Source organism: Ascaphus truei, chromosome 7 (assembly GCF_040206685.1).
Source record: "Ascaphus truei isolate aAscTru1 chromosome 7, aAscTru1.hap1, whole genome shotgun sequence".
Classification (NCBI taxonomy): Eukaryota; Metazoa; Chordata; class Amphibia; order Anura; family Ascaphidae; genus Ascaphus; species Ascaphus truei.
The window spans coordinates 36,846,526-36,859,242 of record NC_134489.1 but is presented as its reverse complement, the minus strand read 5'-3'; the positions used below and the strand labels follow the sequence as shown (position 1 = coordinate 36,859,242).

Here is a 12,717-nt window from a genome sequence, read left to right as displayed (position 1 = left end):
TATTACATATACTGGTGCCAGGGGTGTGGTTGGGGCTTGGAGATGTGATGGGGCTTTTTAGGGGGACAGGGTGCGATTTAGGGGGTATGTACAGTAGGGGTGGCTGTAATCTGTCACCTGTCACACAACTCCTTGGCTATTTCCCCGTCTCAGTGTGATCTGCCTGGGCTCGTGTTATTTGTTTACATTTGGTTTGTTGCCTAATGGGGACGTCAACCTGTTAAAAAAAGAAACACTGGGGTTAGAATGACATTATTTTACCTGCACAGTATTATTTGGCACCCCTATATATCTGATAATGTATGTGACCCATTGGGACCCTCTGATCAGATTTCCAGTTGTTATTTCCATTATTATGAATAATATCTCCAATACCAAATGGACACATTATCTGTTACATCTGCTGTTCTTCATCCGCGCTACATTATGGACCTTTTAAGGGGGGCTTCTAGGGCTTCAGATGTCCTGAGTCATTGAAAAAAGTGTTTTATTACTTAAAATAAACTCCTGTTTTTTTCCCCTTCACATTGCCAGCTATGAAAGTAACTTAGTTAAGACATATTCCATATGAAAAATGTTTCAAATAACCGTTTACATTGAACAATTCCAAAAGCACCTTTTTTGAAATGCAGAATAATGTTCTGAATCGTGTCGCATTTTCATATGCAAATTTTACAGAGTAATATGTTTTTTCATATGCAAAATAATCAAAGTATCGGATTCACGTGCATGATCATAAAAGTGCTATTTTTTACCGTTGGTCTGATCAAAGAACAAAGCCTTAATCCCAAACTCGTTGTACATTAATAGTATCCTCTATCTTTAATTATATAAGTAAGTGTGTGTGTGTGTGTGTGTGTGTGTGTGTGTGTGTGTGTGTGTGTGTGTGTGTGTGTGTGTGTGTGTGTGTGTGTGTGTGTGTGTGTGTGTGTGTGATATATATCTATATACAACCCTGAGGAAGGTTCCGTTTGCAGGAACTGAAACGTTGTTTTTTTGAGTGTTCAATACATCACTTTGAAGTATATCCAGTGTGTGCTGTCTCTCCTTACTGGACTACAACCTGGTAAATTGCCTTTATTATTCTCTATGGAACAAGCATCTGGAGTTCTTACAATATGTATATGCCAGCTTCTGTGACAAGTCAACATACCTTTATAGATATATAGCTATATATCTATATATCTCTATAGCTATATATATATATATATATATATATATATATATATATATATATATATATATATATATATATATATATATATTAATACAATGTAGCGGCACTGTACTTGAGTTGACATTCTGAACGTGTTAAACATTAAATATTTATGATATAAAACAAAGGGATGGAGTAATTTTAATATACATCTTTATTTACTTTCCTTAAGAAAGCATAACTGTAAATGTGTTTAAATAAAATGAGTGGCATTCAGTATTACCTGACACCAACTGGTTCTCTGTTGGCAAGTTTCAGATGCACATGTTCAATGCATTGTGAAGGAGTTCTTTGCTTGGGTCCAGCACGCAGATACATTCTGTATGTTCTGTATCTTTGCTTCCCCCCTGCCTGGCAGTAACTGTGGATGCATTATGTACACAACAATATGCTCCTTTTATATATTTCATTCTGGTAAACAGTTTGTGAGTTTCAATGAAACATTATGTATCAATTATTACCTAGAACAGAAGATGTTACTAGCAGGAGCTGTATGTGCTGGAAGGCGGGGTGAAGAAACATATATTTTTCTTAACGCTGCTGCTGTCCCTCATGTAAATTGAAGGCATGCAATAGTAATTATAAGCCGTTTATTACTGGACACATGTACATTTGTTTTCTTTGTCTGCATGCTGATTACATTGATAAAGGCAGTAAGGTCTGATATGAGGTCTTGTGCCTCACTTGCTCAGCATTTGTGTAGAGCAGGGGAGGCCAACTCCAGTCCTCAAGGGCCACCAACAGGTCATGTTTTCAGGATATCCCTGCTTCAGCCCAGGGTGGCTCAATCAGTCCCAGCTTCAGCACAGTTGAGCTACCTGTGCTGAAGCAGGGATATCGTGTAAAACTGACCTGTTGGTAGGCCTTGAGGACTGGAGTTGGCCACCCCTGGTATAGAGCAGCGGTGCGCAAACTGGGGGGCACGAGATTAACTGCAGGGGGCGCGGCGTTTACAGAGGCCCTGCGCGCATCCCGAAGGCACTTAAATTAAGTGTCGTGGAAGCGGCGAAGGCCTCTATAAACCTTACTTACCGTGGTTCAGCCAGCATCTGGAGACGCATCGTCAAATGACGCCGCGGGGTCATGATGTCGCGTTGCCATGGCAATATGACGCCGGGAACCAAGGTAAGGAGGAGGAGGAAGGGAGGGGGGCGCGCGGAGAGGACAGTCGGCACGGGGGCGCAGGTAAAAAAAAAAGATTGTGTTCCCCTGGTATAGAGGATGTTGCCATGTTGTTTATTGCAGAAAAAGGATGGGTATAAATGATACTGGCAAACAAATATCACAGAAATCATGCATGCTTTCAGACCTCTAGGGTTTCTCCTTCAGGCAGTTATGTACCCATTGTAATATAAAACAATACCAGGTATGACTGATCTTTTAATCTGAAGCATCCAGGAAGTGACCCAAAAGTGGTAGCTATTGCCCTTATGCCCTACAACCTGATAGAAGCCTTTGATTTTGCTTTTAAATGTTCCTGGGCCGAGAGGGCAGAATTAATCTTCCTGGTAGTGAAACTATTTTAAAGGCTGTGCTGTTTTCAGTTCTGTTTTTGTTATGCGATATGTTCAAAGTAACTCCATTTCTAACGAGAGTGCACTAAATTTAGTGAATACCTGCAATAAGACTACATCCATTTCTATGCGTGCCGTGCAAGCAGTGGGCAGTTACTTGGGTGGGTCGTACCTTGAGCCCCCTACAGAAGTGAATGCAGAACTGATCCAGCTGAGAACGTCCATTTAAAAAAAAAAAAAAAAAACGTTTTACAGACATTTTTAATGTTTCTAATGTAGGAAGCGTTTCCAAAGTGACAGCCCCTTCCCCTGCTGATAGGCTCTGGCTCTTGAGCCCCGCCCTCTCTCTAGCAGGGAACCAATTGTATCTGGTAACTGCCCAGTCCATCATATTCCAGGACTACATTACCCACAATGCTGTGCAAGAACTGAATTAAATAACCCTGAGCAAGCGATTGATTACAGGAGAACGGATCGATCTGCAGCTTAGCTAATCACTCGTCAGTGTGCAGATTGTATTGATGCGCATATTGAATGGGGGGAAGAAAATATTTTAAAAAAATGGCAGCTTGAACTGCAGCTTTCAGGACCCTCCACTGTCGTACAGAAGGATAGTGAGCGTTGAGCACTTCTGCTTTTCCTTTACAACTTCCATTCTACTGTTGACGAGCTGACTTATGATGGACCGGTTGCTGCACCTTGTCATTTCTGGAATTGCACGTGTGATCGGTTTCCGCCCAACATAAAACCCATTTGTACTGGGGGGAGCTGAATAAACCTGTGCGAAGCATACGGAAAACGTGAGCCTCTGGCTGTTACTGCCAGGTGTGTAAAGGACTCCTATTGGTGTGATACACTGGCTGTATATTACACTTTATGTCACTGCTGTCATTCACAACTGGCCTCTGTGTCCATGGAGAAAGAACAGCGTGTATTCCCCCTTTTTTGTTGTGTGTGTGTATATAATATATTTTTTTAACGAGCCTTTAAATCAATGACATGCGCCTTTGCTGGGAGACTTCCTCATTTCTGGTTCCCAGCATTCCTTCATGTCCCAGCATGCCGTGTGAGTGTGCTGTGCCAGCAGCATCCTAATGCATCTCCATCGTCTTCTCACCCCCCATTCCCTGCCCCCCCCCCCTAAAATAAAGGGCCTTGGAATAGCAGAGACTCCAAGGTAACCACTTGAAACAAATTGATCAGGGTCAATATGTTTTTTTTTTTTTTCTTTCCTTAGGTCGATGCACTTACACTGTCATTTAATAGGCTTTCTGCTGGGCTGCACCTTTAAAAGTGCATTCACTTGCAAGCATACGCTTGATACGTCTGTCATATGTTCTTCCCAAATATCTATTTGATTGCTGTAGTTTAACCTTTGGGCTGCCAGAAGTGCCTGTTTGTGCTCCCTTTTTCTGGCAGTGAGGGGGTAATGCCAATGTCTATACGTCCCTTCCTAATACAGAGTTTCTTGATCGGGGTTGCATGTCACCCGTGGGTGCCTCAGACTACCCTGGAGAGTTATCCCAGGGGGAATGGAATATGCGTTGCTGATGAAAGGTTTTGCTCTGCATTATAATTAATAGAAAAATAGGAATTTGCAATTACATTTGCCAACCCTGTCATTATGTTGACATCGCAACTGTAAATGCGATGGTAACATTTTGTAGTAATTAGGTATTTCATTTCTGTTTCTAACCAGAACATATGAACATGAACGAACTCTTGGAGAAAAAAAAAAATGATGGGTTGACTCATGTAATTGCATCCTATAGGTGGGGGTTTCCTGTGGCAAATAAATACTGTACTAATTAATAGTGTGTGTGTGTGTGGTAGGGGCACACAATAACAGTAATAATCCAAAATATTGTAGCGGGTGTTTCTGCTAAGATACTAAACTTTTACTATGTAGAAAGGGTAAAAAAAAAAAAGCAGGCACAGCAAATGGTACAATAAATGTCTTTACTAGCTCTTGATAAAGGCTCCATTGGGAAGTCGAAACTTTGAGCTAGTAAAGACACATTTATTGTACCATTTGGTGATATATAATATATTCAAAATGGTCACCCACTGTGCAAGGTGCCTAGTCGTGGTGCCAGGTAAAAGAAATTAGATAAAATCAGTATAGACCACAGAAGTGATCCAAACGCCAGAGCGATTCAGGAATAGGGGGGGGGGGGGGGGGGAGAAACGGCAGCAAATGTATTATGTCCAACATGTGGATATACTAACCCAACGTTTCGGTCCCCAGAGGGACTAATATTCCCAAAGCAAAGGGTTCAGAACTGCACAATTCCGTCACATCGAGGTGTGGGAGATGTGTATAAATTGAACAGGAATAAGCATTCTTATATTTCTGAAAAATAAATAGATTTATTAGAGAATCGACGTTCCGGATCCATTATTGATAAAGGTCCAACTAGGGACTAAAACGTCGATTCTCTAATAAATCTAATTATTTTTCACAAATATAACTGTGTGTGTGTGTGTAAAAAAAAAAAAAAAAAAATATTTTGATCATGTAAAATAGAGCATCTGACCCATGGATTTATTGAGGTATTATTCTGTTTTTATAACTTGTTTTTAGAATTATACTTTATACACAGCTTACTTAATATTTAGGTATTTGTACACTGACCACACTGTACATTTAACTAAGTCACTGATTCTGCGTGCGACTGCAAAGTTGTGCTCAAAATAATGAAAAGCCAGGGGGTGTCACTCATAAAGGTAATGTACAGTAATTCCAATAAATGCTGTATTTGAATGGGTATGTGTGAATGTGTGTAGTACATGGCAATCAAACCACTTTTATAATGTACAGTAATTCCAATAAATGCTGTATTTGAATGGGTATGTGTGAATGTGTGTAGTACATGGCAATCAAACCACTTTTATAATGTACAGTAATTCCAATAAATGCTGTATTTGAATGGGTATGTGTGAATGTGTGTAGTACATGGCAATCACACCACTTTTGGAAAATATTTACTATCAATTCTCCTGGGGCTTTCTAAAATGGAAGGTTCCCAACTTCAACCAGTTGGAACAGAGACCGTGGAAGTCTTAGATCTACGTATTTGATGCTAGCGCAAAAGATATCTTTGTGCATCTTGTTGTCATTACAATACAATGCCACATGAGAAACTGGTTCCCGCTCATGTAGCAGAAGATCACGATATTCATTTGTAATTATCATTACATTTTAGTTTTTTTGGGGGGGTGGGGGGGTGGTAGAAGAAAGGTGGAGAGAGTTTAATTCCCAGGTGGGCGAAGTTCTCCCCTACGACCTTGAGAACAGACTCCCACTGGTATGAAGCAGTCTTCCCCATGCTGGAGGAAGCCTACTGATTTGAATGTACAGCAGCTGAACTCGCCTCCGGCTTTGGAACGGCCCTTCCAGAGCATGTTAAAGTCTGTAGTGTTTATGAAATTTTAGGAAAAAAACAGAGATCCTTTGTCGGACAACGGAAATACTGGACGTAAGGCATGATATACATCAAGGGCCGCCAACATGTCTGCTCTTAAGGATATGCCTGCTTCAGCACAGCTGGCTCAGTAAACGATTGAGCCACTTGTGCTGAAGCTGGGCTATCCCTAAAACCTGAACTGTTAGTGGCCCTTAATGACTGGAGCTGGCCACTCCTGGTATACCGTACATAAACCATTTCATCTTGACTAGTGTCTCCTGACCTGGTAGTGACAGGACGGAGCCGGCACCTTCTTTCTTTCGTCAATAACAAAAACGTAAAGGCAGACTCATTTCACCAGCTTCACCCACCTCCTGGGAAAGAGCAGCAGGATGAGGAGATCTATTTTTGGCTACTGGATATGGAAACATTTCCCCTCCTATTGAGGGAAGCGGAGACTGCAGTCTCTAAAGCCGAGGCCTTCAGGGGTAGCTGCAGGCAGATGCAGCCGACAGTGCAAATGTGGGCGACGCACAGGACTTTACCATAAGGTGTATTCCTTGTTAACAATATTTCCTATGTATCTTATTCTTTTAAATAAGATTGTCGTTCATAGAAAACCCGGAGCCCATAATACTGTTGGGCACTATTTTTGTTTACAGTATTCACATTGGGGTTTCATATTGGATGGGCTTTCGGTTTTTGTTTTGGCTGGGGGGGGGGGGGGGGGGGAGGGCAGGGAGGTAAAAGCGACCTGTCGAAGCTGGCAAGTAGATGGACCGTGGGACTCTGACCAGGTTCATGGGCTGTGATGTTCTTAATGAATGTCCGAAACAGCCGAGTTTAATGTAAAAATGAGAAACTGCTAGATATTTAATATAGCAACCAGCTGGAGCCTGTATCAGGGAAACAATAGGACGTCATAAATAACATTTTATGTTCAGTTTTGCCAGAGGTATATTAATTACATTGCAGTGAAGGGGTTAAAGCAGCAAAACTTTAAAAATCCTATATTTTTTTTGTTTTTAAATAATCAGTTCTGTAGTATTAGATAATATGGCCTGCATTTTTTTTTTAACTCAAAATGCCATTTTTAATTTAATTTTTTTTTGTAATATACAGATCATTCTTTGGTTGCTACAGCAACCATTTGGAAAGTCATATCCACTATCTCTTTTGAAACCGGCTCTCTCAAGCACAGCTCTTTGAGCTATGCCCTTTTGGCAGCAAAGTATCACAAACAGATCTGTTGCTGTGTTCCAAACGGCAAAATGTCTATTACTCTGCAAGCTGTAACAATAATGTGTTACACTTAGTAATATCATGTTACATGTCAGCTGCAGCATTTCACAGACTGCAGCACAAAATTAGAAGGCGGACATTTCGTTAGGCACACAATAAGGATTTTGACAGATTTATAACAGGAGCACCAAACGATTGCCAGCTTAGGTAAGAATGCAGAATTATACATTGTAACAGGCTCTACATATAGATAAAAGGGGGGGGGGTGTAGTATTTCTGCTCTAGTAAGTGGGGGAAGGAGAGGGCCACGTGCGACATCACAAAGCAGGCGCCTTAGTACTTCTGCTTGAAGCTGGTTGGCACCATGATGGCTTTTATATTGAGCTGGCCATGTAGAAGCCACAGCCAGCAGAGTTTGGCGCTCCAATACCCAGACACTGAGACCCTCCAGTTAGGGTGACCAGATTTTTCCCGGGACAAATCTCACGCATGGGCCGACTGCGCACACGTGAAGAGCACTTGCCGACTGCGCATGCGCGATCGTTCCTGGTTACTCGTGTGCGATCGCCATTTTCCGACTGAGCATAGGCAAGTGACATTTGTCGGTCGCTCATGTGCATGCGGAGCTTGCCGGTTGCGCATGCGCAAGTGCAGCCGGCAAGTGCCGATTGCGCATGTGTGATTTGCGCATGTGCAAAGAGTGCTTGCCAATCGGTGCCTGCCAGCAATACAGAAAACTGGGACAGAGCCCGAAAAAACGGACTGTCCCGGCTAAACCGGGACTACTGATCACCCAACCTTCAGTACATCCGCGCTGATAATGGTAAACAAGCAGTACATTAGTGTTGCATTCACACCTGAGATGCCATTGGTTATCTGCCCCTGTCTCGTCCTCCCTTTCATTGAGTCACCAGACTGCAGAGAACTGGAGAGAGAAGGTGTGTAAAGTACCCAGCGCAGGCAGTAATTTGCGTGTTTACTGCACTGCCCATGGGGTGTAACTCTCTAGACAGTTATACACACCCTGTTCTTTTTGTAAGATGACTTTATACTCATTATTTAGGTGACTTAGTCATGACCGGTTGTGGCTTTATACCATCAGCTGTGTGATTCAGTACAGAAATGTAGCAACTCATTTTGGCACCAAGGCGAAAGCGGTATTCCTGTTCATGAGGTTTTGTACAGCGGTCTAGCAGCGCTATTGTGCCTGTATACGTGGGAGTCTGAAACCAACGTGAAAGTAATGTAGCTGTTACAGTAGGGAATTATGGGAGAGAAAACGACAACCATAGTGTTTCCCGGATACAGTTGCAGTCCTGAAAAGGAACGTCTATTTTTTTAATGTAATCATTTTTTTTAGGTGTTTTGTAGAAAAAAAATTGAGCAACACCCAAGGTATTAAAGAGTGGCCAGGTACAAGTTTTACTCCAAGTTGATTGTGGGTGCAGTTTCTCCTTGAATTCTTTGTGGGGGTGGGTGAGCTGCGCGCGCTGGCAGTGTAAGGGTTAGCTGGAGCTCTCTAGAACACTCTGTTGCTGTTTATCCCGCTCTAGACCAGCGGAAGCAGCAGAGAGTGGGAAATATTCCCTGGAAGTGTTTTCATCAATGACCTTTAGCAGCAGGAATGAAGAAGTTGCCACCCTATAATATAATTGTGCCTGGAAGAGACTTCTCTTCTGGTCTCATCTTGTAGCCCTCCGTTTTATTTCTTTATACCTAATGCTGCTGTAGTGCCGACCGGGAGGAAGGGGGAGGGGGTATACCGCACAGAAATGTGAGTTTCATCACAGGTGTGAGCAACTCCCCCCCCCCCCCCCGTTATCTTCTATTACAGCTGCCAGAGGGGTCCGTTGATTTGCAATGTTTTTTTTTTTTTTAATGTCTGTTATTTTCCATCAACCGTCAATGCTGTCAACTAACATACAAAAACACAGCATGCTCTGCCACGTGTAGGCCAGCTCTGAGACCGTGCAGGACCCTAAACCAGGCTGAGAAGACATTATACATTCCCCATGGTCCTGCTCGGTGCATTCCTCTCCCATGCATGATACGGCTGGAGACAGACCATTCAATTGGCTGCATGAGCAACTCCATATTTACAAAAGGGTTCTTCCCAATGTCATGCACTCGCAAGGAGCCTCAACAGAATAATGTGAAATAAACTATAACTTTTAATCTAATCCATGAATAAGGAGAGAACTAGATAAAAATAATAAATATAATAAACGCTACTAGAGCTGCGACTGAGTAAGGCGATTTAATCTGACGCCGGAGGGCAAAACGTGATGTCACGAGTGGGTATTTGCTCAGAAGCATATAATATAACCCTGTGTGAGTGTAAGTACTCGGTGCTAATAAAAAGGTACCCTGAGGGATTAGTACTGATAAACAACAAAAAATTGATGAATATTGTGCATGTATAAAGAGTGGTAACTCTCAGAAAGTGCTCTTGTATTGAATATACACAGACCAAAATACTCTCTCAGCAACGATACATTGTACTGACATATCTGGACTGCACGGAGCCTAGTCTTCCAATTCCTGCTCCATTATTAATGTGCAGTGTGTCCATATCAATACCCAGAGTACCTATATTAGCTATAATGACTATAAAAGTATCTTACTCTATATATCTGTGAGACGTGTCTCAGTCGCACTGGCAATTACTGACATCACCAATACCCGACGCGTGTTTTGTTTGACACACTGCACATTAATAATGGAGCAGGAATTGGAAGACTAGGCTCCGTGCAGTCCAGATATGTCAGTACAATGTATCGCTGCTGAGACAGTATTTTGGTCTGTGTATATTCAATACAGGAACACTTTCTAAGAGTTACAACTCGTGTGTGTGTGTGTGTGTGTGTGTGTGTGTGTGTGTGCGCGCGCGCGCACACATATACACATACAATCTTTTGTTTATCTGTACTAATCCCTCTGGCTACCCACTCCACAGTAACTACTCAAAAGTTTGCAATGAGATCCAGTGTGGAATAGAACGGGACAACTCACTGGTGCAATATTCCTAGATTTTGCAAAGGCTTCTGATACTGTTGATCATGTTATCTTGCTTAACAAACTCCAGAGCTCTGGAATAGGGCAGCATGCTCTAAACTGGTTTCAGTCCTATCTATCAGGAAGATCCCAACATGTGTCCATCTCAGGCTCCAACTCCAACCCCTTGGATATCACCTGTGTTGTCCCGCAAGGCTCTGTTCTGGGGCCCCCTACTCTTCTCAGTGTTCATCAATGATCTTCCCACGGGTTGTAAGGAAGCTTCAATACACATGTATGCAGATGACACAATCCTATATGCACACAGCCCTAACCTCTCCGACCTTGAACACATACTTCAGTCTGACTTTTTGAAACTCAAAAACTGGATTTCCCAAAACAAACTGTTTTTAAACACTGACAAGACTGTAACAATGGTATTTGGGACAAAGGCTACATTTTTAAAGCTTCCAATGACTAAGCTCCAGAACAGAACCAGCGCTAACACCACCCTAACTCCTGTTACTAGTTGTAAATACTTGGGCATATGGTTAGACTCATTTAAAATTCGGGATGCACATTGATACCCTGACAGCCAAAACCTATGCCAAACTAGGTGTACTTTACAGGAACAAATCCTCCCTAAGTCTGCTGGTCAGAAAGCATATCACACAGCAGATGCTAATGCCTATTATTGACTATGGGGACATAGTTTACGGCTCGGCACCCCAAACCCACCTTAGCAAACTTGATACCCTCTACAATTCAATATGCCGTTTTGTTCTCCAATGCAACAAGAACACACACCACTGTGAAATGCTCAACAACTAGATTGGTCATCACTTGAGTCTAGGTGCAAAGTTCATCTTACCTTCAAATACTTTCTGGGCAAGCTACCCATCTATCTGAACAAGCTCCTCACCCCTACCACATGCAGCACTTATCCCCTGAGATCTGCTCCAAAAGACTGTTCATGGTTCCAAGGTTCAACAAAGTATCCGGCCGCTCCTCCTCCTCTTACCGTGCACCCCAAAACTGGAACAGTCTCCCGGAGACTCTCACAGCCGCCACCAGTCTAAGTTCTTTCAAAACTAAAGCTGTCTCACATTTTAATGTGGTCTGTAACAGTTTACATACACCTATAATATAGATTATCTCTAACTGTGCATGCTATATTTTGTATATAATGTATAACCCTGTTCACTATGTAACTGTATTTGTAACCATATATTATTTGTCATCTTAACTCTGTGCCCAGGACATACTTGAAAACGAGAGGTAACTCTCAATGTATTACTTCCTGGTAACACATTTTCTAAATACATTTTTTTTTATAAATAAATTACACTGGGTACTTATGCTCACACAGGGTTATACTGTATGCTTCTGACCGAATACCCATCCGTGACATCACGTTTTGCCCTCACGCATCAGATTAAATTGGGGTGCACATAGTCACAGTTCTAGTAATGATTAATCATTTTTATTTAGTGCTCTACTTAATTGCTCTTTATTCTATATGATTAGATTAAAAGATATATTTTATTTTACTGCTGTCGCGGTACCTTGGGAGCACTTCACATTGGGAACCCTTTTGGAAATATTGTTCAGTTCAACAGTTCCCAGATAGCACCCCTCCACTACTAGCATCTTATATTGAGGTGAGTAGGCATCTGTTGTATTATTGCATGCATTAGCAACTACATGTGGAAGAAGTTATGGGAGCTGGCATCTAGTCTCTCAGTAATTAATGTGCTGTGCTTCACTTCACATTGGAAAATAACCGCGCAGAATATTTGATCTTTACGTGCACGGAGTTTATCATGACACAAGACAGGTGGCCTTTGTGTGTCTCTGCCGGTGCTTTTATCACACCACCCTTTCCCAGCACTTCCCGAAGCACAGCCTACTCAGTGCACATATTTCCATGGGATGCCACACAGGATGGGCCCCATCACATATTTCCATGACACTGTCTGGCAGCTATCAGCAAACAGAAAACAAATGAACTGCCAAAATTAGGTTTTGGAGCGAGCTGGGAAAAAGAACCTTCAACTCTAGCGTTGCTGGCTTCTCTGGCAACTAAGGTGTTAAAATCTACCTTATGTTCAAAATCCCTCCATTAAAAAAACCCTGCTGTTTTATTAAAGGGGCAGTTCCACAAGCATGCTAGTCTTTGCGAGCAAGCTTCCTCCCTGTCCAGGGGAGCACCTCGCAAAAAGGAGACTAACGGGAGTAAAACTATCCAAAATAGGTTGCAGGCCCCTCTGGCAACGAGGGTGATGAAAGCCGCAGAACATTTGGTATGATGGTTACAGGCTTCACTTCCAGATCCCATATTGTG

At 42.3% G+C, this 12,717-nt stretch overlaps 1 protein-coding gene across 6 annotated transcripts in view; it reads left to right on the top strand.

Moving 5' to 3' along the window:
* MEF2D (myocyte enhancer factor 2D) overlaps positions 1-12,717 on the top strand; it is a 145,202-nt gene that overhangs the window by 999 nt on the left and 131,486 nt on the right. The window lies entirely within an intron of this gene.